The sequence below is a fragment of the Macrosteles quadrilineatus genome, unplaced genomic scaffold (genome assembly GCF_028750875.1).
Source record: "Macrosteles quadrilineatus isolate MER2022 unplaced genomic scaffold, UCM_ALF_1.0 Scaffold_4__1_contigs__length_99947679, whole genome shotgun sequence".
Classification (NCBI taxonomy): Eukaryota; Metazoa; Arthropoda; class Insecta; order Hemiptera; family Cicadellidae; genus Macrosteles; species Macrosteles quadrilineatus.
Genome location: NW_026542597.1, coordinates 35,518,680 through 35,545,233, shown reverse-complemented (window position 1 = coordinate 35,545,233; position 26,554 = coordinate 35,518,680). Strand labels below are relative to the sequence as shown.

Sequence of the window (26,554 nt, the reverse complement as noted above, 5' to 3'; positions counted from 1 at the left end):
TCCTTTTGGTGGTCTCTGCTTTTTATCTTAACTTAATGATAAATAATGTCCAGCTTAGCCTGGCAACTTAGGTCAAACTACTAAACCTAATTATGTATTTTAGAGGAAATTATGAAGTATTGTTTATAAGACAACACTAAATTTAGTTATTTGCTTTGATGAATGTAAATTTCATACTTAACAACATTTTAAATATTTAATTGATAGCATATATATAATGGTTGTTATTTTTAAGTCCAACTAGAGAATCCTTCTTTAATACTTCTTTATTCGAGTTACAGTACGTGTTATACTCTTTACTAAGTATCTTTAAAATGAACTTTGAAAATAAAATAATATTTTTGATGTACTAGAAAGTTACAACCAGAAATTATATTGTATGTAAATTCGAACACATCCGCTTTAAACTTAGGTTTATTTTTATAATCAATATGCAAAAAAAGCAAAGAGCTCACAAAAAATAGAGATAAAAAATAATTAAATATAATAATTTGTTGTTTCACAGCCTTACCTTATGAATAAAAGTATTATAAGTAAATTTGGGAGGTAAACGTGCTTCTAAAAGGGGATACCGTAATTTAAGAGTGAAGTAAAGTAAGAGGCCCTTTCAGATATTTAAACTGGTAAAAGCTTTTCATAACCTTCTCTTAGTAATCCTTAAGAGGTTTGTGTTTGTTAAGTCCAAAAATAATTTTCTTGTGTATTTAAAGATTTGAATTATCTCAAAATTTATATCCAATATTATCAGAGATTTTACGTTATCCATTATTGTTGTTATTGTTGAGCCATTTATTCGATATTTAACATTTCCGAGGGCCTTTGAGATGTACACTAGCTATGTAAATATGTAAAGGATGTTTAGCTATTTGAATAAATTTTTTAACTTGGATCATATTAAATTGCTGTTTTTTTTAATTCTGCACGTTTAAGCTACATCTTCTAACGCTGATTTGGTAGATTACTAAAAGTTTGTTCAGACAGTATACATTCTCCTGATAAATTGGGGTTCTAGAATAAGCATTGTCAACAAATAGTATAAAATTAAAATTATTATTTTTTATTTATATTTTTTTTACATTTTGGATACATCTAGTTTGTCCAATAAACATGACACGTCAAAAATACATAGTTTTTAGTAGCTTCTTAATAGTTTTTATCGTGTCAAGTTTCTTATATCTACCATTTGTAGATCGTATTGGTATATCGTCTAATATTTTTGTATGACTAGCTAAAAATAGTGAATACGAGTAAAAGGTTTACAGACTAAAAAAACACAACAATTTTAAAAGGGTTGAAATATTTAGTATTTTATCGAGTTTTAGTAAAACCCACCTAACATATTCGTTACATTACTATTTAATCTCCAACCAATGGAAAATTAGATTACTCTAATACAGATGAAAATAATTATTGATATGCATATTTAGAGGCCCTTCTCAAACAGCAGCGTTCTTACTGTATGAAATCGTTGAATTATGAAATATTTTACGAGAAAATGATTCAGGAAATTGCATTTAGCTAACAAAACCGGCAGAAATAAATAAATTAGGTGAAAAATCTGAAGCAGAAGATGCCTAAGGGAGTTTGGAAATTAAACCTTTACTGTGCATCCTAACTCTAACGGACTGTTGCTTAATGATGAATTTTCAAGATGAAATTATGATTTGGATCAATTCAACTCCAACTACCTCTCTTGCAAAGTTTAGCTGGGTAACAGAATGAATAAGGATTTTTTTCTTTTCCTGAGAACATTTTAAATTTAAATTTCAGTTAGATAGCGTATACAGGGTGTCAAAGGAAACAACCTAACTCAGGAAAATGGTTCAACGAGTAAAGAGAAATCATGAATGAATTCTCTATAAATCACTTCATTAACCAGATATCCGCATTTTAAATTATTTACATTAAAATATTTATCTTCAAATTGATCCTTTTGATCTTTATGAAACATAGTATGTATGTCAAGATTGTCAAGGTAAAAGAGATCTTTGTTAGTTAAACTCATTTATTGGGTCCAAATGAAACTTTTCCATTTTAATTTTTATAGTTTTGATTACAAAAGATTGGCGACTTTATGAATATTTGTCAAGGACATATTAATTAAAAACTTAATTTCCTATCATACGTTACCAAGCTCAAAAACATCAAATGACAAGCTGAAATATTGATTTTATGTTGTTAAATAAAGCAAACTGGGGTGCAGACTAACTAGCTCAGCCTACACTGACCTTATCTTACGTCATTTTACAACTAAAAATAGTGATATATGTATAATTTTAATTTAATTTTGTACTAGGTACTTTAAATGATATATAAAAATATTCTTGACCCTTATGTCTATTAATTACATGATCAACACGTTAGTATATTGGATACAAATTTGCTATTTATGTCCAAATTATTAAACCCGTTATCATTCTAAAACCTATAATTTTAATATGGGAATAGAAAAATCATGCTATTTTCGTTTTGAAACATTTTCACATTGTATTTATGAATAAAACAAATTCGCGTCTCCATTTTTGAAACGATGTTCCAAAGAAGCAATGCAAGAACTTATACTTTTCACTTCGGCAATTACTCTCTAAATCGAAAACCCATGTGCGACGTGATTTAGCGATCAACCTCTTTGCCAAAACACTCTAAGAAACGACCCAGTGAATTGATATATTAATTCTAAGCAACAACGAAGATCATCTATATAAATAAAATTAGAGTTTTGTCTGTACATTGCTTAGAATAATGAACTTTTTGGTTATTTTTACATTTCATAGGTCAGAGAAACCGAATCAAACCTTATCTCAATTTCTGTCTGTCTGTCTGTCTGTCTGTCTGTCTGTCTATCTGTCATTCTCTTGGTAACGCTAAAATACGCACTTTATTACAACTACTCCTCAATAACTATAGCACTGTCCCGCCTGAAACTTATTTTCCAAATACTATACATATATGAGATGGTTTTAGACGTATTTCATCGAATATGAGACAGTTAGATATTTAACAGTAAACCCTTGAAAATCAAGTTTTTGTCGATTTTTGACGTGGAATTTCTGGAAGCCCATGTTAACCTTATGAGAAATGAAATTATTGAATCTTAACAGCTGTTTCAATTAAACAAGTTGGTTCTGTTCTGTGATGTTCAATAGCATTAAAGTTACAAGGATTACCAACAGGGTGCAGCACTAGCACTATTATTTCTTTTACATTTATGACAACAGCTAATTTGCAACCTGGAGGCGAGTGAGCGTAGCGAACGAGCTAACCTGAAGGCAAGTGAGCGTAGCGAACGAGCTAACCTGAAGGAAAGTGAGCGCAGCGAACGAGCTCCAACATACAGGTGAGTGAGCGTAGCGAACGAACTTCAACCAGGACGTGATTGAGCCATGCAAACGAGATCAGATAGTAAAAATAAAAGTAAGCCTACCGTTATAGGATCGACCGGCAGACACAGAGGTAATTTAACCTTTTATTGATTGTCATACCGATCCGGAACAACAAAAAACAACATAAAATGAAGCTATGTATAATAGTTTGGCCAGCATATCTTAAAATATGCAAACCAACTGCTGTTCTTTATATAAGAAGGTTTCAACTGAATATTATAAGATCCCCGTGCGTAGAACGGGTACACAGCTAGTTAGTTATAAAGAATGATTGTCGCTGCAAATACATCCATCATACAGATATTTTCCCCCAGTTGTAAATAAAATGATATCTTCTATGACCTTGGCCATCGAAAGATTTTTTATTGATCAATTGAACCTTTTATCTCCTTTAAAATATTAAAGGTTAACACAATTTTTTGTCTAAATGTTTCCGGTTTTTTTGTAAATAAGGAGTGATACTCGATGATCTAGGACTTTAATGAATGAAAAGAAATGAACTTATAATACTCCTTAACTTTCTGTTTTCTAGAAACCTGTTTACTTATTAGTCTATTGCGTAATAGATTACTATACTCTGGTTACTTCGGTTTAGAAAGACAACCGTAAATCATGTTATATAAACAACATTTATTGAGTCAATCATTTAAGCTCATCAAACACTGTCATAAGAATTGCTCAAAATTAAAAAGCAAATGTTTCCATTGTTTTTTAATATTAGTTCAAAAGAGTAGTTAAATTATTACAGCTATCTGGTATATCTTGATAAAATAGTTGAATTTATTCTAACGCTTGTTATAGCAATTTTTAAAGTGTTTTGCTGATGCATAGGTCATATTGAATTTTTTATACCAAAGTAAAACATATAATCTTGTCACTATTTTTAATCACAGAACTACAGATTTTTTTAATAGGCTGCTTCGTTTTCTTGGGTCTATTGGCGATGGGAGTACCATCTTCTACATTATCCTAATGCAGCTACTTTCCTTGCGACTAATTCAAACATAACATACAACATAACATGTTTTTGTACAACAACATACTTTTCTATCACGTGTTCAAAGCCCGACAGAGTCCATATCTGAGTTTGTAGCTGCACTAAGGAGACTTACAACTTAGACTACAATTAAAACAGTTACCGGTGAAATCTTTAAACCTCTGGGTGTCGCCAAAGTTGGGGTATGGTACAACAAAAAATCTACAAACCTGAACTTGTTTGTTGTTGATAAAATTATTAATCCATTACTAGGTCAAGATTGGTTGCAAAAACTGAATTAGATTCTCAACTATCCACTTCCACCCTAGCTCCTCCATCAGTGAAGCCTGCTGTAACTTTATCTTCGCCAACTCCACCACCCTCTGTTAAAGCTACGGCTACTCTGCAGTTCCAGTTCAACTAATAATCTACGAAATGCCATTGACACCAGTAACTTACAAACCACCTGACTCGGCTGTCTGCTACGAGTACTCTTACCCAGCTGTGAAACCTGTAATGCCGACAGTTCTCAAAACACCGATTGTACCACTGAACCATTGAAGCCAAATGTGTACTTAACTCCTTCCACCCCGACAGTGAGCTACGAGTATTCCATTCCAGCTCCAACAGCAGTTTCCAACGGTTACAAATCGACCACGTCAATTCTAAAACCCCTAGTTGATTTCCCTCCTGTTCAGTTTTTAACTCCCGCTTCTGTTCATTTTGAATACTCTACTCCAGTTCCAGACAAAACCTACTACTATTCAACGACTCCAGTAAGCTATTAAGCTATACACCTGCTCCAGTAAAAAAAAAAACAAAACAAAACGCAAACTAAAGCCAATTGCCTACACCACACAAGTATCAGTTAAAAGTATTCCATACCAAGACTTCAACCTGTTGTTCTCTTTTTAGAGGGGAAGACTGTAATATATTCCAATTATACCTGGCTTATAGTTTATAATATGAACAATTATCTGACACATCTCTTAAATGTTTATGTTTACATTGTGTGTATTTTTCTATGATTACTAAATTCAGTTTTGTTCTAACATTTTAAAGAATCATTTATTAGTTTTCAAAGTTAAATATGTTTTACCTGCCCATTTAAATGAAAAGGAAAAAAATCAATTAACCCAAAAATCCTCTTACCATTTCATTAACAACTACTAAAATATAGGTAACACATGGTAAATAGCACGAATGTTAGAACAAAAACTTTATGGATCATAAAATGCCTATAAGATGCTTATTTTGAGGCCAGTGACGTAATTTGTTTATGTTTATAATCCATACCGTTTCTGCTCTAATATTCGTGGTAAGTAGTATTGCGTTATGACGTAATGAAAATGGACGTAAAACCGTTACCATGACAACGGCTACTGAACGACAGGTGCCTGGTTATTAATAGGTCTAAATATAGACTAGTGTTTAATTAATGGCCAGACAAGGCTTATTGATAGATCTCATCTTTATAATTTAGCTTAAACTTAGCCAACACCTTAAATTTGTAGGTATTTTTTAGGAACAGTTTATGCACCATTGGGATAGGTTTTATCTTATTAAAAGTAAACAAATTAATATTAATGAAAACATCGCTTATTGGGTTACCTATCAATGCGAATTTGTTTCACAGTGTAATTCAAGTCAAGAACATACAACTAGTTCAAAATGTGCAATAGATTCCCTTTACCTAATACTGCTACTTCAGTGTGTTTAAGTATGTGTCAATGCATATTTGATGGTTTTTAAAATCTTTTATACGTTCTAACCTTATTTCCTTAACCAACATAGCCTTACCTATCCCTAAACAGAGGTTAGTAGTTAGTGATAATATTTAAACCTGAAAAACATAATTATTCGAGTCGTATTACGGAAGATATCCTTTGCGGTACTTATTTAAAATTAAAAGAAGAGATGATTAGGGTAATGATGGGCTGTTTTGTCTTGTCATTGAGATCTAGGATGATCAGTTTTATTTATTTATTTATTTATTTATTTCATCTCAACGGTTACACCATTTTACAGCAAATTCATGATATGTTAACATGTTGTTTCTAATAGGCCACAAAATATTAAAACAACGTTAACTACTCTAAAAAATATGCAATAAAAACAAATAATATAACAATAACAAAAGCATAAAGAGATTTATACGTAATAACAATAATAAATATCAACAATTTTTACTAGATACAAGTAAGTTTAGTGCTTGACGTTGCAATCACGGATGATATTGACAAACAATGAAGAAATTAACAAATTAAATTGTAGGACACTTGATTATATATTAAGCCTGACTACATTGAGAAACGATAAACAGTTAATGACATATAACAGGGAGACAAAATAACAGCAAAACAACAACAACAAAAGGAGGATAAATAAAATTTACAAAATTTATGTAAATAATGACTAGATGGAAAACAAGAATAAGCAAGAATTTTAGGGTTCCAAAGGAGCTCATTGTAGATTTAGGGGCTAAAATAGGAAACCTACTTTTCTATTTTCCAAAAAACATATTTTGAAAGTGGAATGATGTCAGGTCTAGCAACCAGCTTTATACCACAAAGGTGTAAAAAAACTATTTCGTGCTGACATCAACACGTATATACTGTATATAATGATAATAGTATTATAATTGTATATTGTTGTTAGGCATCCTTTAATGTCTTTGCATTAATAAATTTGTTTTGAAAATGTCAACATCTTTCGTTTTTAGCATCTGAAGTTAATTATTACGTAACCTGTTTCACACTAGAAAGTATAAGACGTAATATAAAACAAAGCGATTAATCATGTATAAAATTGTTTATTTTTGAGATTCCGACTCCAGTCCCTGGATTTAAAGGGAAACATGAACAATTTCACTAACTGAAGGAATATTAGCTTATTCCAACACTTAACACTTGTGCTGTCTTTGATAGTTAAATTATAGAGTTAAATTAACTACTATGTCCTTTTGTTACTAGATTTTACCTTACGTACATAATACAAGATTTAGGAGAAGAGAAGATGATTTTTAATCCAAACGTCATGTTTTATTTCGGAAATCCCAGCCACAGAGCTGTTAATTTAATGAAATGTATCCGCTCCAGCCGGCTTGGCGTACTTTTCTAAACAATTTTACAATTATTAAACAAGTTTAATAAAAAAAATCTAATTGTTCCAAACAGAATAGATATAAAATTAATCCCAAGTTTGGTGGAAATATGAGAGTTATACATTATGGAATTAAAACCCCCGTTACTTTGTTATTCAGTTATTTTATTCCATTTTGTTTCATATTTCACTAAAATCATACTAACCAATCATTGTGATTATAGTTTCGTACGGGGCAATTTTTATCCTATTAACTTAATATCTTTAACCAGTTCAATATCAAATAAAATCGGATGAAACATAAGATTACAATCGGTACATCAATTTCAAAGCATGATCTAAGGTATACTTTGTGAACTAAAAGATTTTAGATGTTTAAATTTATTTTTACATGCTTTTATATAGTTTACCGTACGCAACGATCGCAAGGATAGTCTTTAAGACACGAGTAGGAAATTTTAGGTACGAGCCTTTGAGTGCCTTTAAAACTTGTACGGGTGATAAGTTTAATTACGCGAGTTGCGTATACTTTACCCACAAAACTAACAATCACTACGTGAGGTTATGTTTTCGTTTATAACCTTTCATTGATGCAACGACTCATTGTTTCAAACACTCACTCATGGTAATCAATTAAATTAGCCTTAACAGCTGATCATATGACGTTTGAAGTTTTAAAAATTTAATTCTTTTCTCTCAATCCCCGAACCTCATTGGTCTTTGGACCAATGAGGTTCGGGGATTGAGAGAGGTAACAATGAGGTAACAAAACAATGCTGTTAATTAAGTAAAAAATACTGATAAGTGAATCTTTTCACTTATCAAAAATACTGTTAAGAACTGAATAGGAAATGCTAGTTTAAATAACGGTCGTAGGAAAATTTCTTAAAATAGCATACTGAGAGCTTTAACTAAAGTGAGCAGAGTGATGTATCAGTACTTGTAAACCAACCGATAATAGCGTTGAAACTGATCGATTTGGCCATACATAAGGTAATCTTTCACAACTTTATCTAAAAGTTACTTGGAATACAACGTTGGGTAAATCCATCCCAACAGTTCTTGAATTCAATCTGATTAAAAAATTAAGCCTCTTTTGGTATCTTGTTTAATTGCTGAAAACACGAAAGGCGTAGGTTTATATTTTCAATACAAATAAGGTATTGAAGTCAATGGTATTAATTAAAACAATATAAATAGTAAAATAAAAATCATTTACACGAAAAAAAACACCGTTTCTGGAATGAACTGATCAATGGCCTAAAATGACAGTATACATAATACAACATCTATACAGGGTGTTTCGAAACTCTCTCCCGAAACTTCATGATCATGTTCCTTAGGTCTAAACAAACAAAATATATATTGGGAACAAGCCCAAGTGTAGTTTTGGGAGAGAGTTTCGAAACAACCTGTATAGTTAAAAAAGTTTCAAATGGTGGACAAGTGACTACTCTATTGTACTTCTATAGATATTTCGCTAACTATTAAATTTACCAACCGTCAGCCTGCCCCGAGTTTTCTGCTTTTGCCATCCGCTATTCGGAACTGTTAGGCTTTATGTAAGAAGAGTAAAAACTCAAATATTTTCGATAATTTTAAAGGTTTACCTATGACAAGATGTCTTTGTTGCACCATAACACGAAAAAACACACGTTTAATTCTGTCCGATGATTAACTCATTCCAAAATAGTAAATACCATATAAAAAGCTATCTTTAGCCAGTAACAAATCATCTACCAATTTTACAATTTTCCGTCAATATTCTGGTTAAAATACGCTGGATTCATGCCCACTTTAATATAGTGATATAATAACTTTACAATAATAATTTCCTTCTTACTTTACAATGATTTACGGTTCCATTAACCAAAAAGTCACTTTATAAATATCCCCTTTCTAAAGGTTAGGTTGTGGTTGCCTCTTGAGGTTTGTCCAAATTACCTGGGAGGACCCAATCTTCGGTGTTCTGGTCTCCGTAGTATTTCTATCTAACTAGATTTCCCCAAGCACAACATTGGCTGGATGATAGAGAATTTATATAAAATATTTAATTAAAACACAACTAAATGGTAATCAATTAGGTTTTAAACAGGTTATAATAAATTAACTTATAGTACTTTATTAGTATTCCAATCATTTGAACGAATAGTTACTAAAATATACGTGTATCATTGTAAAAGGTAATTACATATAAGTAATGTACATCGTTAAATAATAAAAGAAGTATACTATAAATCCTGTTCAGGTCAGTAATGTTTAACATTCAAATTCACATGGTCTAAGAAAAGCCCCCTCAACCTAAGTTCCTTTTTAAGCAAAAGTGACTGTAGGCCTAGTTGGTTTATAGATTTCAAGTTAATAATAATAAAATTGCTATAACGTTCAACCCATTAATTTTTGTTATTTTAACCTATTTCCCCCAAAGTGAAGAGGTTATTACCGAAGATGCCATCGCAATACCCAAACCAGGGACCGATTTATTTTTCGTACTGATGTCCCCAGAGGGGAAAACTCAACAATATTTACCTCAATCCCGAAAGAATATAGTGATTTAAGTAGGCTTATATAATGTATTTATAACAATCCACTCGATAGTCCATTTGGTGAAACGAGACGGTTGTAAATATACAAACCCCCGGAGGGTTTTGAGCTTTTCATTTAATGGAGTTCACGGCCGTTTAATCCCCAAAAGCGAGTTGTTTAGGAGATAAAAAAATATAGTCAGATAGAGTAGAAAGCGTTGTGTTTGGTTTCTTATAAAATGTTGGAGCTACTACTTTGGCTTGACGTCGTCCAAACTAAAAATTCACTCGGATATCACGGACGATGTCAGTAATTAAATGTCAGTGATAACAAAATGAAGTTGTATTTCTTGTCAAATAATCAACAAAACGTAGCTAAGCCAATTAAAACACGTGGCTTTAAACTTAAAAACAAAATTAGAATTAAATGTTCATTCAGCGACACAAGCCGAGCGCAATAAAACATTCCAATTTTTGTCACCTTCTCATGAAATTTTACTATGAGATGTATGTTGTAGAAAAACGTTTGTTCTCAATAGTTTCACACAAGCGTGAGAAATAAAAAGCCATTTGTATAACTACTTTACCCTATTTTTACTGTATTATCTTAGGGTTTAATTCAATCGAATCTAGTTTGTGTTACCTACCTCCTTGCCTCTCTGCTCAGCTATCTGGAAAGGAAAAAACAACGTTAAATCAAACTACAGTTAAAAAAGTAAGGTTTTAAGTGATTTTACTTCCAAATCAACAAAAATATAGATACACAAGAGCCTTACCTACAATATGTAGACTTGCTTTGATTTAGAATTACAACACCTTTTTGAAAGATTATATTATAATTGCGTAGAATTCACTACAGAATTCCCTTTTCCGGATTTTGCTTTAGGAGGTTTGGTTTATTAAAACATTTTCGTGCAGCTTATCCCTTTCAATCTCATCTCTGAGAAAGTGGTTTTATTTTAGATCTTTTTAATAATTATAATTTCCTTTCTTCGTAATTGTATTTGCGTAAGGGTTTTTACCTTATAGATCAATCCAACTACAGTTTACTATTTCTTTTGTAATTATGAACCTGTTATTTTTTAAGAACCTGTTCCAGAAATGTAAATCATAAGCGTTGGCAAATTTATTATGAGTTTTTGTAGTAAGTACTAAGTATGAATAGATTGCGCATTTTTTTAAATATAAAACAAAGTATTTGTTTGAACTAACTACATAACAAACTAAAGAAAACTTCTTAAATGTTTTTGATGTGTTTGATAAATGTGTTGTTAAATGTCTTTGTATTTGTACCTAATTACATCTAGCACAACATGTTTTAGACAACATAACATTATTTATAAACAACTAACGTCTCCAAGGGTAAACAAATTCCCAAGGTTACATTTTGGCCGGATGAACCTGTGTGTTAATTAATGATTCAACTTCCCGACCTCTAAATTGTTCATGAAAATAAAACCATATCCAAAAAAAAATGTTCGTTAAAGTCTTGAAAGCTATTTTAATCTAAATTAACATCCTTAGATTTATTTTCCGGAAGATCAAGACCGATTATTAAACATTTTTCTTATGAAGAGTTGCTAGCTATGAGAATATCAATGTTTTGTGTGACAACAACAACCAGTTGAGGCAATTTCCCGTTGATAGGCAAACAGTCAAGAACAAGATTCTGTAGAAAATAAACAAATAATAATAATAAATCTATAATGAAATGTGAAACAAATATATTGTGACAATTAGTAAATTAATCCTGGTGAAAAGTGCAATTTTATTTAATATTATTAACCAGCTTTAGAAAATGTGGTTGCCAATTGCTATGAATTTACATTTTGTAAATATTTTCTACGCTTTGTAGAAAAACAATTGATTGAGGAAATGTTGTGTTTTTTCCTCCACAGGGACAAGATTTCGCGGACTAAATCTGACATTAAAAGGCGACTTAACGAACCCTGCAGTATTCAACAAGCCTGCTAATGATAATGATGATGCTATTTTGTTGAGGATGAAAAATTATTATTTTATTATCGTCTATTTTAAATTGATTTTACTCTATATGGAAAAAACAATAAATTGACAAATTAATAAAAATTAAACACTTGAGGATGTTTTATATTAAAAGTGAGATTTTTTGTGTTGCCTTTAAACATGCAAATGTTGTACTAGTTAGTCCGAAAAAGTTTGGATGAAAAAATTAATTAAACTAAGATTATAATGTAAACATATTTACAAAAGAGTGTAAACACAAAATTGAAAAAATATCTAAAAAAGAAAGAGGTAAGATATTATCCAATACATCAATTGATTTTTTCCTAAAGTTCTTTTAAATATAGTCAGGTTTTAAAGTTTTTTTTTTTGTAGTTAACATAGTAAGAAAACAAGTTTAGCTACGTGGATTCCATTCTTTTAAAAACATCACAATTTCTACTATTTAAAATTGACTACTGCTACATAGATGCAACATGCTATGTATAAGTGAAAAGGACATTATAACCTAACCTAACCTAACCTAACTTATCCTACCCTAACCTAACCTAACCTAACCAAACCTAACCTAACCTAACCTAACCCAACCATAACAAGATACGTTTCATAATATTAAATGCTTCAAGACAAAGAAAAAACGTAATTGCATAAATGATCATTAAGTGTTGATTAGAATTGCTTTTATTAAATTTACAGTAAAATGGATGCAACCTCTAAGTACAAGGAGATATAGAAAAAATAGTGAAATCTGCAAGGTTTATTTAGCTGTATTCGGATATAATATTTATATCTTATAATTTTAGATTTGGTTTCTTTTTGCGTATCTCTACAGTTACTGTATATAAAATATTGTAAGACCAAACGAAGAAATCTTCTTCTTTAAAATTCATGATCATAAAACACTATAAAGTTTGACTAACCGAGATTGATTTTTACGTTGGTTTATAACTAAATGGTGTTTATTTCCATAACATTTACGTTACATATTTTTTATGTCTGCTTAAATATTAGTTTACGCTAAAAACTACAAAAATATGAATATAAACACAAATCATACTAAATCCAACAAAACTAAAACCTTAAATTTATGAAGGTTGTGTTTTTCATATTATAAGAGCAAAAGAAAAAGAAAAACTATATTTTTATCCACTAAATGGGCCATAAAACTACGTTATACGAATGATAAGAAAATGTGACAAATTGTAAAACTGCAAAACAGTTTTAACATACAAAATTTAAAAACCAACAAGTCATGTTCATTAAAATAAGCATTAACCTTGGGATACCAAGTTCTAAACTTTGTACTTAGTCTGTCTAATGCTAATTTGAGGATGTCTTGATGTTGTTCTAAGTCTTCCACGTTTCAGTTAAGGGAAGTTCATCTCCTCATAATAAATGTATGTAACCTGGCCTAGTTGATACAGGTTCCTGTCTTGAAAGGGTTAAGTTAATCTCCTTCCGAACGCAAATAGCTATACTCCATGTGATTTAGCAACAATTTCATAAGCACTTGTGGAACAATTATCATCATAAATGTGAATTTCATATTAGCCTCCGAATCACTTCAGTCAATTAATAAATAGTTTGATTACCTTTAACTGGCGTTGAAATGCACAAAATATTCTCACTATGTTAGTCTTTGGATCAATAAATGGTTACTGAAATTATAATAATATAATTAGCCTACCGGTATTGCACTTGTTGTTTCCTCTTTCTCGTTGTTGTTATGTCTCGGTTGCATATTGTTAAATATTGTTGTTGTTATGTTTTTGCACTTCATATTTTACCTGTTGTTGTTTTCTTTTGCGCCATATTATTATGTCTTTTGCACCTTATGCCTGCTTCTCATTTTCATTCTTATTAATTGCACGTATTTTAGTAGCCTGAACCAAATTTGCTATGTCTTTGTATGTCTCACACTTGAAATGTTTCAGCCTATGAATGTATTTTTGTTTTCTTTTATACTGGTTATGTATTTTGCATGTCATGTCTGCTTTCTAATTTATTCTTATTATTGCTCATATTTATTACCTAATTATGCTATGTTTATAAAGTGATTTAATCCTATTTAATGTATATTCTAATGTAAAAATGGTGTTACCGTTGAAAGAATATATAAATAAATAAATAAATATACGTAAGATCAGAAGTCATGCAGTTGATTTTAGTCCAGACAAACATCCTTAGCTTTAATTTCCGGGTGATCGTATGTTTTTTTCTTCTTATTTGTACTGGTCTCAAAATGTTTATTGTTATTAAAACAATGACTAGCATTGGTGTGTCCAATTTAAATTAGCGACAAAACACAACTGTAACAAAACTAGACAAATGTATACAAAAATATTACGCATGATTATATTGTTTGTCAATGGCGCCCTCAGTGAAACTGTATTTTATTTACTAAAACAACTTTGAACACAATTCATCTGGAAGCTAAACATATTTTCTTGTAAATATTTGTTAATTGTTGTAAATAATTGGTGACATAATTGTATTTTCTCCTCCAGAGGGACTTGATTTTGACACATTTCGTAGAAAGTCTGACATAAAAGGCGACTTAACGAACCCTGAAGTATTCACCGAGGCTAGGCTAGTAATGATAATGATGATGCCATTTTGTATTAAATGATAAAACTGCTTTTATAATAAACTATTTACGAACCAACTTTATTCAGGCCACTACAGAAACTCTAATTCTGCATTTGGATACCGGTTATAAATTTGGTTCTATTCAAGTAAATTTACACTGTTACTGAACTACACATAACACGTTTTTTTTTTTCAGAATACTAGGTTATGAACCCTTCACAATTAGACTGACTGGTGAGTATTTTTCAATTTTGCATGGTAATTAAATGGTTAATATTGCGATCAACCTTAAGTTACAGTGGTTATTGTGAACGAGGGTCCAGCCAGAAATTGGTTTACGGTTTGTAATGCAAATAAACAGAAGGGGAAAAACTTTCTTAAAATGTAGATAAAATTAAATACAACATTTTTAATTAGTCTGTTTTGAATATTATATCAGAAAACGGAAAAACTAAAAGCGTTCTAGCTCTCAGACTTGGAATTTAAATGTTAACGGGCAAACTTTGAGCTTCTTAATCACTTAAGACACTTGAACATTCATCAGTTAAGATCCGACTAAAGTAGTACTTACTGCTCATGCATGTTACATACTTCAATGTTGCCTAATGTATGTATTTCTTATAAAATAACACAATTCCTTATGTTACAAGGTATATTTTAACAAAAGATTTGTCTAATGGCAATTAAATTACAATCCTACAATCTAAGACTCATAGATACAATTAGTAGTACAGTACATAGTACAATTAGCTGTATTTACTTATGTTATAGCCTGGTATAACTTAATGTAAATTTGCCATATTAAAAGAAGAATGGATTGTAATAAATGGTGTACAAAATGTTTTATATTTTATACATAAAATACTGGACGGATGTTAGCTTGAACGAAAGAAACAAAAGTTTTAACGTTTTATTTATAATGTTTTCTTTCTTGTTAGTAAAGTTTGGTTCAACATAGCGATGTTTTTGTCTTGGAAGTTATGATTTCTTTTGACCATATTTTTATTTATTTTCCATCGTCGCCTGTCATTATTATCGACATTTTTATTAATTGTAAATTTCATTGTTTAACTCTAGTATGTTGTTTTCGTAAATTCGTGCATATAGCTATTACCAGTTGTCGGATATTTTATAGGTATCCCTTATTGTTGTATAATGGCAGCATCTAGTTAAGACACTGATATTTAGATTGGTAAGCGTTACTTTGGCAGCATTGGTCACTTCTGAGCCAATCACAGGGCCTCAAGAGAACTTGATTTACAACCCTCTTCCCTAGGGTAAATAAGGTTGTCTGACTGCTTGAATACATTGGCATTCTATAGTGTATGCCTAGGGATAAAAGGTGGGTTTCCAATATGTTGTTAAACAGCCTCAAACTTTCTTATTACTGATACACACGCTAGCAAAATGGTACAATTTATGTAAGCGTTAGGTATTATCGTATTTAATACCATGATTTTCTCATATATTTTAAGGTAATTAGTCAAAAAAAAACTGAATATATTTATTACTTGTATGAATCTCTCATATGTCATTTTCAAAAAGTGTTTCTAAATATATTTTAGATAGAATAATCTATTTGCGGTCATGGCGATTCGTTGTACTTTACAAGGAGAAAAAAAAACAAAAAGTGATCATAGAATTAGGTGAACTATACAAGTGATCTGATCAGTATTTGCATCCCATCCAGTTGGAAGATCGATCACAATTGTGCCTTTGACAATTTAGACACGAAATGCATACATGTTACCATGACAACAGCAGCCGGTTGAACTGAGATGTAAATGCATCTGCCTTACCAGGTGATCTGATCTGTATTTGCATCCCATCCAGTTGGAAGATCGATCACAATTGTGCCTTTGACAATTTAGACACGAAATGCATACAGGTTACCACGACAACAGCAGCCGGTTGAACTGAGATGTAAATGCATCTGTCTTACAAGGTGATCTGATCTGTATTTGCATCCCATCCAGTTGGAAGATCGATCACAATTGTGCCTTTGACAATTTAGACACGAAATGCATACATGTTACCACGACAACAGCAGCCGGTTGAACTGAGATGTAAATGCATCTGTCTTACAAGGTGATCTGATCTGTATTTGCATCCCATCCAGTTGGAAGATCGATCACAATTGTGCCTTTGACAATTTAGACACGAAATGCATACATGTTACCATGACAACAGCAGCCGGTTGAACTGAGATGTAAATGCATCTGTCTTACAAGGTGATCTGATCTGTATTTGCATCCCATCCAGTTGGAAGATTGTTCACAATTGTGCCTTTGACGATTTAGACACGAAATGCATACAGGTTACCATGACAACAGCAGCCGGTTGAACTGAGATGTAAATGCATCTGTCTTACAAGGTGATCTGATCTGTATTTGCATCCCATCCAGTTGGAAGATTGTTCACAATTGTGCCTTTGACAATTTAGACACGAAATGCATACATGTTACCATGACAACAGCAGCCGGTTGAACTGAGATGTAAATGCATCTGTCTTACCAGGTGATCTGATCTGTATTTGCATCCCATCCAGTTGGAAGATTGTTCACAATTGTGCCTTTGACGATTTAGACACGAAATGCATACAGGTTACCATGACAACAGCAGCCGGTTGAACTGAGATGTAAATGCATCTGTCTTACAAGGTGATCTGATCTGTATTTGCATCCCATCCAGTTGGAAGATTGTTCACAATCGTGCCTTTGACGATTTAGACACGAAATGCATACAGGTTACCATGACAACAGCAGCCGGTTGAACTGAGATGTAAATGCATCTGTCTTACAAGGTGATCTGATCTGTATTTGCATCCCATCCAGTTGGAAGATTGTTCACAATCGTGCCTTTGACGATTTAGACACGAAATGCATACATGTTACCACGACAACAGCAGCCGGTTGAACTGAGATGTAAATGCATCTGTCTTACAAGGTGATCTGATCTGTATTTGCATCCCATCCAGTTGGAAGATTGTTCACAATTGTGCCTTTGACGATTTAGACACGAAATGCATACAGGTTACCATGACAACAGCAGCCGGTTGAACTGAGATGTAAATGCATCTGTCTTACAAGGTGATCTGATCTGTATTTGCATCCCATCCAGTTGGAAGATTGTTCACAATTGTGCCTTTGACGATTTAGACACGAAATGCATACAGGTTACCATGACAACAGCAGCCGGTTGAACTGAGATGTAAATGCATCTGTCTTACAAGGTGATCTAATCTGTATTTGCATCCCATCCAGTTGGAATATCGATCACAATTAATTGTACCTTAGACGATTGTGTTCACAATCTTCTATGCTTTGAGATTTGTGTGTGTCTGTTGTTTTTAGTGTTAGCTAGTGGGTTGCGTTCTCCCATCAGCTTGCCACTAACTACAACAACCGCTTTAGGTGGTGGGCGAAAGTACGGTGTTTTATGAGATAAAATCACAAAAGTTGCAATAGCTCTTGAACCATAAACTTTATAGCAATGGGACTTGTAAAATACTAAACCTAATATATCCTTGTTTTTGTAGAAGATAATTAAATGGTTAGTTAACAAAATCCAAGTAAATAAAGAAATACTTGATGACCTGTATCAAAACGTACTAAACTGTTTCAAAATCAAAGCCAAATAAACCCCTCTTTCACATAGTGTATTAATTGTTTACTTGTAAAATAGTTTGCAGCCTCATCAACAGCTTATGGGGATCTAATGTAATCAATCCATCATCGGGATTACCAGCTGTCAGCTACAGCAGGGCGTCTACAAGATTAGTTTGTGTCCCGTAATTTGTGTCACTATACTGGCAAGGCGTTAAATTATAAAATATAGATAACATAAAGGGGGCCGTCCAAAAACTTGAAAGGTTTATAAAAATAAACTCTCTTTAAAGATGCTATTATACTTGACGTAATTAGCAAAGGAACAAAAATAAACAAAAAGAGCATTTTCACATTGTATAAACAGTACCGGGAAGATAAAGACGAAATTTTTAATATAGGCCTACACTTTTAAGTATAGTACATGCAAATAAAACAAATCCAATTTAACAAAATTATAAGTATAAAGAAACAGCAACAAGTAAACCACCAATCCCGTGTTAATAAAGGTTTCAAAGGCCAAAGGGGTAGATATACACAAATAAAGACGTTTAAAAAATCTAAGTTTAAAGTCTACTTATTACAAAAGAATATAAGCCGTGAGATAATGACTTACAGCACAGACAATTTAAACCACCTACAGTAGGCCTATTATATTATCTATGTTTACAGCTTCTCAGCCTATCCCAAACTGTCAATCTTGCTCTCCAAAATGAGAATGGGCATCTCAAATGAAGAGAAGTCCATCTCCTTCCAGTAAACTCCATTGTATATCGTTGTATACTTCACAATAAGACTCAATAGCTAGTTATTGAGATCTTTTATAAATTTTTTAACACACCATTTTATTTTATGTCTTCCAATTTAGTGCATAATCATGTGAGGAATTTTACACATTATAAATTACTAAAATTTGTTTCGTGTACTTTTAGAAGTTTTTTTCCAGAGTCGACACTAGTGACATTTTGCAAACAATACGAATTTGTTTTTGAGTCGTGCATTTGTAAAATAATACAGTTAAGAATATTTAATACAGAATTATGAATAAGGTGCTCAAGCAGTGAGCATGCAAACGAGCCTAAACAAGAGAACTCAGTCCAGGATATGATTCAATATTGACCATCAAGAGCCAGCGTAGACGCTGTAAATCGGTTACCATGGCAACAATCTCCAGAAACTGTAAGATTATTGCAGCTTAATTGTCCTGGTGTAATTAAAGTTTGTCAAGATTCGAAACGCCTTCAGAATACCGTTGCTTAATTAACTTTTAAGACAGTGAAGGTCAATTATACGATGGGTAAATCTTGCAATGAATAGTATTTCATCACTAGGGCCTTGTGGTGAACTATATTTTTCGTTATATTGCATTATTAATTAACAAACTAAGCTAGAAAACTAAATAAGTTTTATGTAAAGACTAGCAGAGTACCCGTCTTTCGTACGGGGTTGGCATATAGGAATAAAATGCTTATTGCAGTTATACTCAAGCTTTGCGTTTTCAATAGGGTAGGACACAGTTTGATAAAATTTGCTTCTGTAAATTTACGGTATACATAGTATTACACATCTACCATAGCCATAATTTCTACCACTTCACCCAAACAATAGAAAAAAATAAATTATTAAAGATTCACAAAATATCACAAATTATTCGTGAAATTAAAAATATAAACATAACTGTAAACAGACAGTTCTCATTGTGTATCACAGTTTTTTGTTGCTGCTTAGTTCAAATTAGCTGTTTTCATAAATGCAAAAAAAAATAATAGTGCTGCACCCTGTTGGTAAATCTTATAACTTTTTAATGCTTTTGCATATCATAGAACCAACTTTTTTTAGTTGAAACAGCTGACAAAATTATTTAATTCCCTTTAAATATGAATACTCATAAGGTTACCATGGTGAACTACAACAGAGCCACTGGGACGGAGCCCAAAAGGATTTTTGAGATAAGAATATGCCTATATGTTAATCGGGAATGTGAGCTATCATCGTGCCAAATTTCAGCCCAATCTGTTCAGTAGTTAATGCGTGATTGAACTTCAAACAAACAAATAAACAAACACACAAACTTTCACATTTATAAAATTATATAGTAAGATAACCTCTCAAAACGACTTCCAGCTTTTTTAATTCTTTTAATGCAAATAAGCAGCTGTTTAGTAAGTGATTCAATCATTTCGTCTATTACGATTCTGTTACAGTACATTATACAGGGTGACTGCCGGGAACCGGACGTTTTTTAAATGAATAGTACAACCTTATTTTATATAGTAAAATTATTTAATTGTTGAATATATTTTGGTGAAAACATACCATTTCAAAAAACATATGTTTTATGGAACCTTTTAACCTAGTTTGGGTTTATTTCTTTAAGATGATATCATGCATGTGATGGCCGTTAACCTGGATACAGGTTTCCAACATCTGGAGAAAATCATTACGCACCCTCATCAACATGTCTTGTCCAATCAAATTCACCTCTTCGGTGATTGCATCTTTTAGCTGCAATAATGTTTATGGTTTGTGAACATAGACACGAGCTTTCAAATACCCCCGGGCGACAAATCTGGTGACCTCGGCGGCCACGGCACGTCACCAAAACGTGAAATCAACTTGCCAGGGAACATCTTCTTCACAACTCGCATCGATGCAGCGGCAGTATGCGCTGTGGCCCCATCTTGTTGGAAGTAAACATTTTTCACGTTTATTCCTCGCCTCCGAAGTTGTGGCTTGAGATATGTTCCAACATGTGAACATAGCGTGCAGAATTCACTGTCACTGTGACTCCATTTTCCTCAAAAAAATACGGACCAATTATCCCATAGTGGCCTACAGCACACCAAACCATTACTTTTGGAGAGTGGAGTGGTTTTTCATGAAAGTTACATGGATTTTCAGGATCCCAATATCGTAAGTTTTGTTTGTTCACTGAACCGTTTAAGTGGAAGTGAGCTTCGTCGCTCATTAACATCATTACATCAGGATTATCAGTAAACAGCACCTGCATACGTACTGTGAAATCTTCTCTTTGTCCATAGTCCCTCTCTTTCAGTTGCTGTACCACCTGTATTTTGTAGGGATGACATTTCAAATCTGATTTTAAAATTATTCTGACAGAATCGCGCTTCATGCGTAGCTCTAGCGCGTGTCTTCGTGCAGAGCGACCCGGGCTCCTCATCAAAGCAGTTCTCACTGTGGCGATGTTGTCTGGTGTTCTCACTGTTCTTGCTGGACCGGGTGGCTTTTTCTTTGATACTGTTCCTGTTGTTCTGAACTTGTGCACCCATCTTAGCAATGTATTTCGGCTTGGAACCGTGTCATTTCGCGCAATATTAAAGTGGCGTCGGAAGATACGCTGTGTTTTGATAACGGATTCGCCATTTTTAATAAATGTGTCATATGCAAAAACACGATGCTGAACTGACCACTGATCCATCGTGACTAAAATGGTAAAGCTCACTCAAAACAATGACACAACCTCAATCTCCCTAGAATGTGTAGCAACAATGTAACAGCTGTTGCAAATACGTCCGGTTCCCGGCAGTCACCCTGTACCATCGATATGTCCAGCGATCAACAACAATAGTCAAACCTTACCTAATAAATCAATTGATAAATAATTTCGATCGATACGATTGCCTCAATCGAAATTTACAACTTTTTACAACAATGGATTTTTTTTCCCTGGAGACTAAAAATTATTTTTACTCCCTAGAGAGTAAAAATGATACTTTAGACCCGTAACGCATGCATTAAAAACGGCTGATTTGCAGCAAGTATGATGAAAATGTGTCTTTTATATCCACATATTATGCATGAAAATAAAAATAGTTTTAGGTAAAGTGATATTTGTGGATAACGTGTCCCTCAAAGGCTACTGTTAATTATTTTTAAAATAATAACGCATCTAGACAGTGTTAAATGTATCTTATCAACTCTTACATTACTGCAACTATATCGTATCACTTAATTACACGTCTTACAGATGTATTTCACATCGTTTATCCACCAGTTAGTTTGATAGATTTCAGTTCCTTACAATTTTGAATTACAATTAATCAGTCCTATAGTGTAAAGAGTATTGTACAATACATAATTAATATCAATTTGTATATAATTTTTGTATATCCCTTTAATTTTACATAATATTTAGTTTTATAGTTTCACGTAATGCTATTTTAAATCAAGTATATTTCGCTATATTTTACGATCAAGAAAGACACATTTAACATAGACAAACTGGACAAGCTGGTGTAAGATTGGCTCCCAATCAAGTCTCTGACCAATTATTGGTCCGAAAGGATTACTACTAGCCAAGAGAAATTTAGCTTGTCACACCGGGATAGAAATATAATTTACTCAAGTTTTCCATGAAAAGTTATCAAAAAGTTATGAAAAAAATATCATGCAAACAACAGTGTATTAAAAATAATGAATGGTTGCAAGGAACATTTTTAAATTACAAATAGTGTGCCTAAGTAAATCAAAAGACGAGGACATGGGGTTATCCCGAGGTATAATAAAGGATTAACAATTGTAATCATTATGTACCATGGTAGAAACCGTAGATAATATGAGAATGTCATTTAATCAAAGAGGCAATGTGGTTTATTAGTCACTTAGATTTAACCTGAAATTCAAAACAAAAAGAACACAAATCCATTATATTTTTTCCCAAATAAAGATTGAAAGTTTTAGTTCTTGGACGGGTTGTTTATGAAACATTAAATTTGTAGGATTTCGTGTTTTTAGACGCCGCGACGTATCGAGAACTAAAACATCCTTTTTTCAAACGTTGCCATATAAAATAGTGTTTTTCTTTCTTTACTTTTTGACTAAAACCTTTTGTTAACTTATAATATTGTGCTAGTCAATAGTCTTAAATTCTGATTAAGTTATCTTTAAAAAATATATATATCCCAGCTAAGTGTTTACTGAATAACTAACGCAGTACGTTGTCTCCTCCATAATCTTACTGCAATTGATTGCTTGTTTATGAAATATCTTTATACATTTTGTAAATCGATGCCAGCTTTCTATTCATACATTAAGTGTATTGAGAAACAGGAACTGTCACTGTTGTACTGTGATTGACTAGGGTCACAGTTTCTATGGTAACGAATCTGTCCTTTTACTGCCCCTGTCCCAGTGATGGATCTTTCTATACAGGTAATACATTCAGTGTTGACCAAATACCTAAATCCTTTCTCATCTCATGACATACGCAAAAGTTGGTTTAAATATGTTTTGTTTCTACAAAACCATGCTTTAAAAGTCCATATGTTGTCAAACATACGTTATGACTGTTTATAATAGTTTTACTTTTTAACAAACTTGTTTATATTTTTGCTGTATTATTATTTTGTTTTTATAGTATTTAACACACCAGAGTTTATATTTTATCACGTATGATATGTTGGATGTAGAGTAATTACTTTAATCTACTTTCCATCCTCTCACTATATTTTCGTATTGTTAAAGCAACAGCACAAGCTTTGAATAGTTCTCTTATTACATTAAACTTTGTTTGCGGTATGTGAATATCTCATTGGTTTATTATTAGGTCCATTTACGAAGAACATTGCCCCCAGATGTTCAGATGAAGTTTAGTTATTTTTTCTACGAAGATTGTCTATCATTTTATTTTTTAAGACGCGCCTTCTCAGTAGGATACTTTTAGATCCACAGGGATTTACTGATAGTTGAAAATTCGTCACTTTGTAGCAATTTAGGTGAGTATTATAAGTTTTTTACTATACTAAAAATATTTAAAATATATAAAAATACAAACAATTTTTTTTCTTTTTAAATCCACAACTTTCCTATAATTTTATGACATTTTATTAAAAACAACATACAAAAACAAACATAAAAACTATAACCGAGTAACTGTTGAGATAAAATGGTTGGTAACAAGAAGTGTTTCAGTGAGAGTATGAAACCTCAGGAACCCTGGGGAGCAATAAGTACTTGCAGACTCCTCTGTCGACGCTCAACATGTTGTTCATAAGAAACTTGGTTGTATATCATAGTTCGTTTCTTTTTCATGACGTCAAATAAATTTAATGAGGGGAAAAAGTGATATTTTTCATGTGATATAAGAAATATCTTTTAAGAAAATTTCCTATGAACTTCTTTATTATAGCCTCACCTGAAAATCATTTAATTTTCATATATTCCTACAGTTAAATAGGACCAGCATGCCCCGACATAATGAGTGGTGTGATTGTAATTGTAGATATATTTGGTGATACATATAATACAAGGAAAACCAGACTTGTAGGGTTTGCAATTAAAAATTCTTGAAATATTCATTTAAAATAACGTCTAACAATTTTAATTTACAGTGCTTACATAATTTTTAAAAATAGGCCACGGAGTAGTTTACCTTTACATATTAGCAAATCTATTTTAATATTTTTTTTTATTTTAAATCTTTAGCGTAATTGTGTAAGTCCTAATGAGAATCAACTATAATGATTTCAATAAAACTAGTCTTGTCTTTTTTAAACACAAATTTAGTTTATAGCTTAAAACCCGTTTAACAATAATACTATTTTATACAGGGTGAATAAAAAGTCAAGACCCCCCCCATCTAATATTTTTCCAAGTAAATATACAGAGATATTTTTTTGGGGGTCGTGCAATCTTATCAGGAAGTTTCTTTTTATGATTTTGAAATTTTTGAGTGTCCCCCAAAAGGGGGGATTTGGGGGGTAACTCAAATATTTTAAAAGTAAACCCCTTTCAAGTGACACCTCATTTTAAAGTGTTTACAAAAACTTAAAGAATGGTGAAAACTAGAGGTCGCTATCTCTTCTCTGTCCAAAATGGTAGCCCGTCAAATGTTGTGGAAAATCAATGGTAAAATTGGTTCGTAATTGTAATATTGGCTACCATTTTGGATAGAGAAGAGTTAGCGAACTCTGGTTTACACCATTCTTTAAGTTTTTGTAAACACTCCAAAATGAGGTGTCACTAAATGGGGGTTTACGTTTAAAATTTTTGAGTGTCCCCCCAAAAGGGGGGATTGGGGGGCAACTAAACACTTTTCAATGTAAAACCCCATCAGGTGACACCTCATTTTGAAGTGTTTACAAAAACTTAAAGAATGGTGAAAACCAGAGTTCGCTATCTCTTTTCTATCCAAAATGGTAGCCAATATTACCATTACGAACAAATACATTCATTGATTTTCCACAACATTTGACGGGCTACCATTTTGGTCAGAGAAGAGATAGCGACCTCTAGTTTTCACCATTCTTTAAGTTTTTTAAACACTTTAAAATGAGGTGTCACTTGAAGGGGGTTTACATTAAAAATATTCGAGTTACCCCCCAAATCCCCCCTTTTGGGGGGACACTCAAAAATTTCAAAATCATAAATTGAAACTTCTTGCTAAGATTGCACGACCCCCAAAAGGATATCTCTGTATATTTACTTGGAAAAATATTAGATGGGGGGGGGGGTCTTGACTTTTTATTCACCCTGTATATTGTGTAAAGGTTTTATGAAGGTACTCCTAATACTGAGGGAACTCTCATGAGAGACCCATGTATTTTTTTTACAAAAAAAATATAACAAAGTTGGTGAGTTCTGAACCACGGTGTAAGCGTTATCACAAAACTTTAAATCAATTCGTGACTGGTATGATTTGAACTCGAACCTCGAGGCAACAATCCCCATTAAACAATTTTCCAGCTGTCCATGTCACTAAGATAAAATTATGAAGCAGAAAAAACAATCAACACAAAAAAACACAATATTAAGTCTAACCATGGCAATTCCCTAAACAAACGCATAACTTAACAATGTTAACAATAGCAGTACACTGAAGTCTTTTTCGCTGTTATGGAAACCCCAAACAACACTAATTGGGTATTCCATAAACTAGTTATGGAAATATCATTGAACCGACGTTATTTCTGTTTAGGAAACACTCAACGTCAACATCAACACGCACACCATGCTGCGGGCCCAAAACTACCGCAACATAGTGTAGGCCTGTAAATAGAGGAATTAATTGGTGTAATTTGTAACAATCTTGTACCTGTGTCAAGACAGAAATACATAATTAGTCGAAACATAAAAAAACTGTTTTAGCAATCTGACACGTACTTTTTTCCATTATCTTGCAAACACCCATAAGTGAATGAAATTATGGTATATGTGGGTAAAATCACAAAAAATGCAATAACTCTCGATACGCAATTTTTACAGCAATAGGTGTCGTACCATTCTGTTTATAATTATAAAAACTACAAAATACACAACAAATATAAGAACTGTCGAGCATTAAAAAAAATTCAATTTCTTGTTAATTTATGAGACCTTTTGATTGTTAGGTAAGCACTATAACGACTACAACCACCCAGGTTGTAGAATAAT

General features: G+C 32.3%; 1 protein-coding gene across 2 annotated transcripts in view; it reads right to left on the bottom strand.

The window, feature by feature from the left end:
• The window catches only part of LOC128992407 (adenylate cyclase type 6), a 197,970-nt gene that overhangs the window by 105,565 nt on the left and 65,851 nt on the right, over positions 1-26,554 (bottom strand). For both annotated transcript variants that reach the window (XM_054415968.1, XM_054415969.1), the window contains exon 4: positions 10,634-10,657. The gene's annotated coding sequence lies outside the window, so the exon portion shown is untranslated. The remainder of the gene's footprint in view (positions 1-10,633; positions 10,658-26,554) is intronic.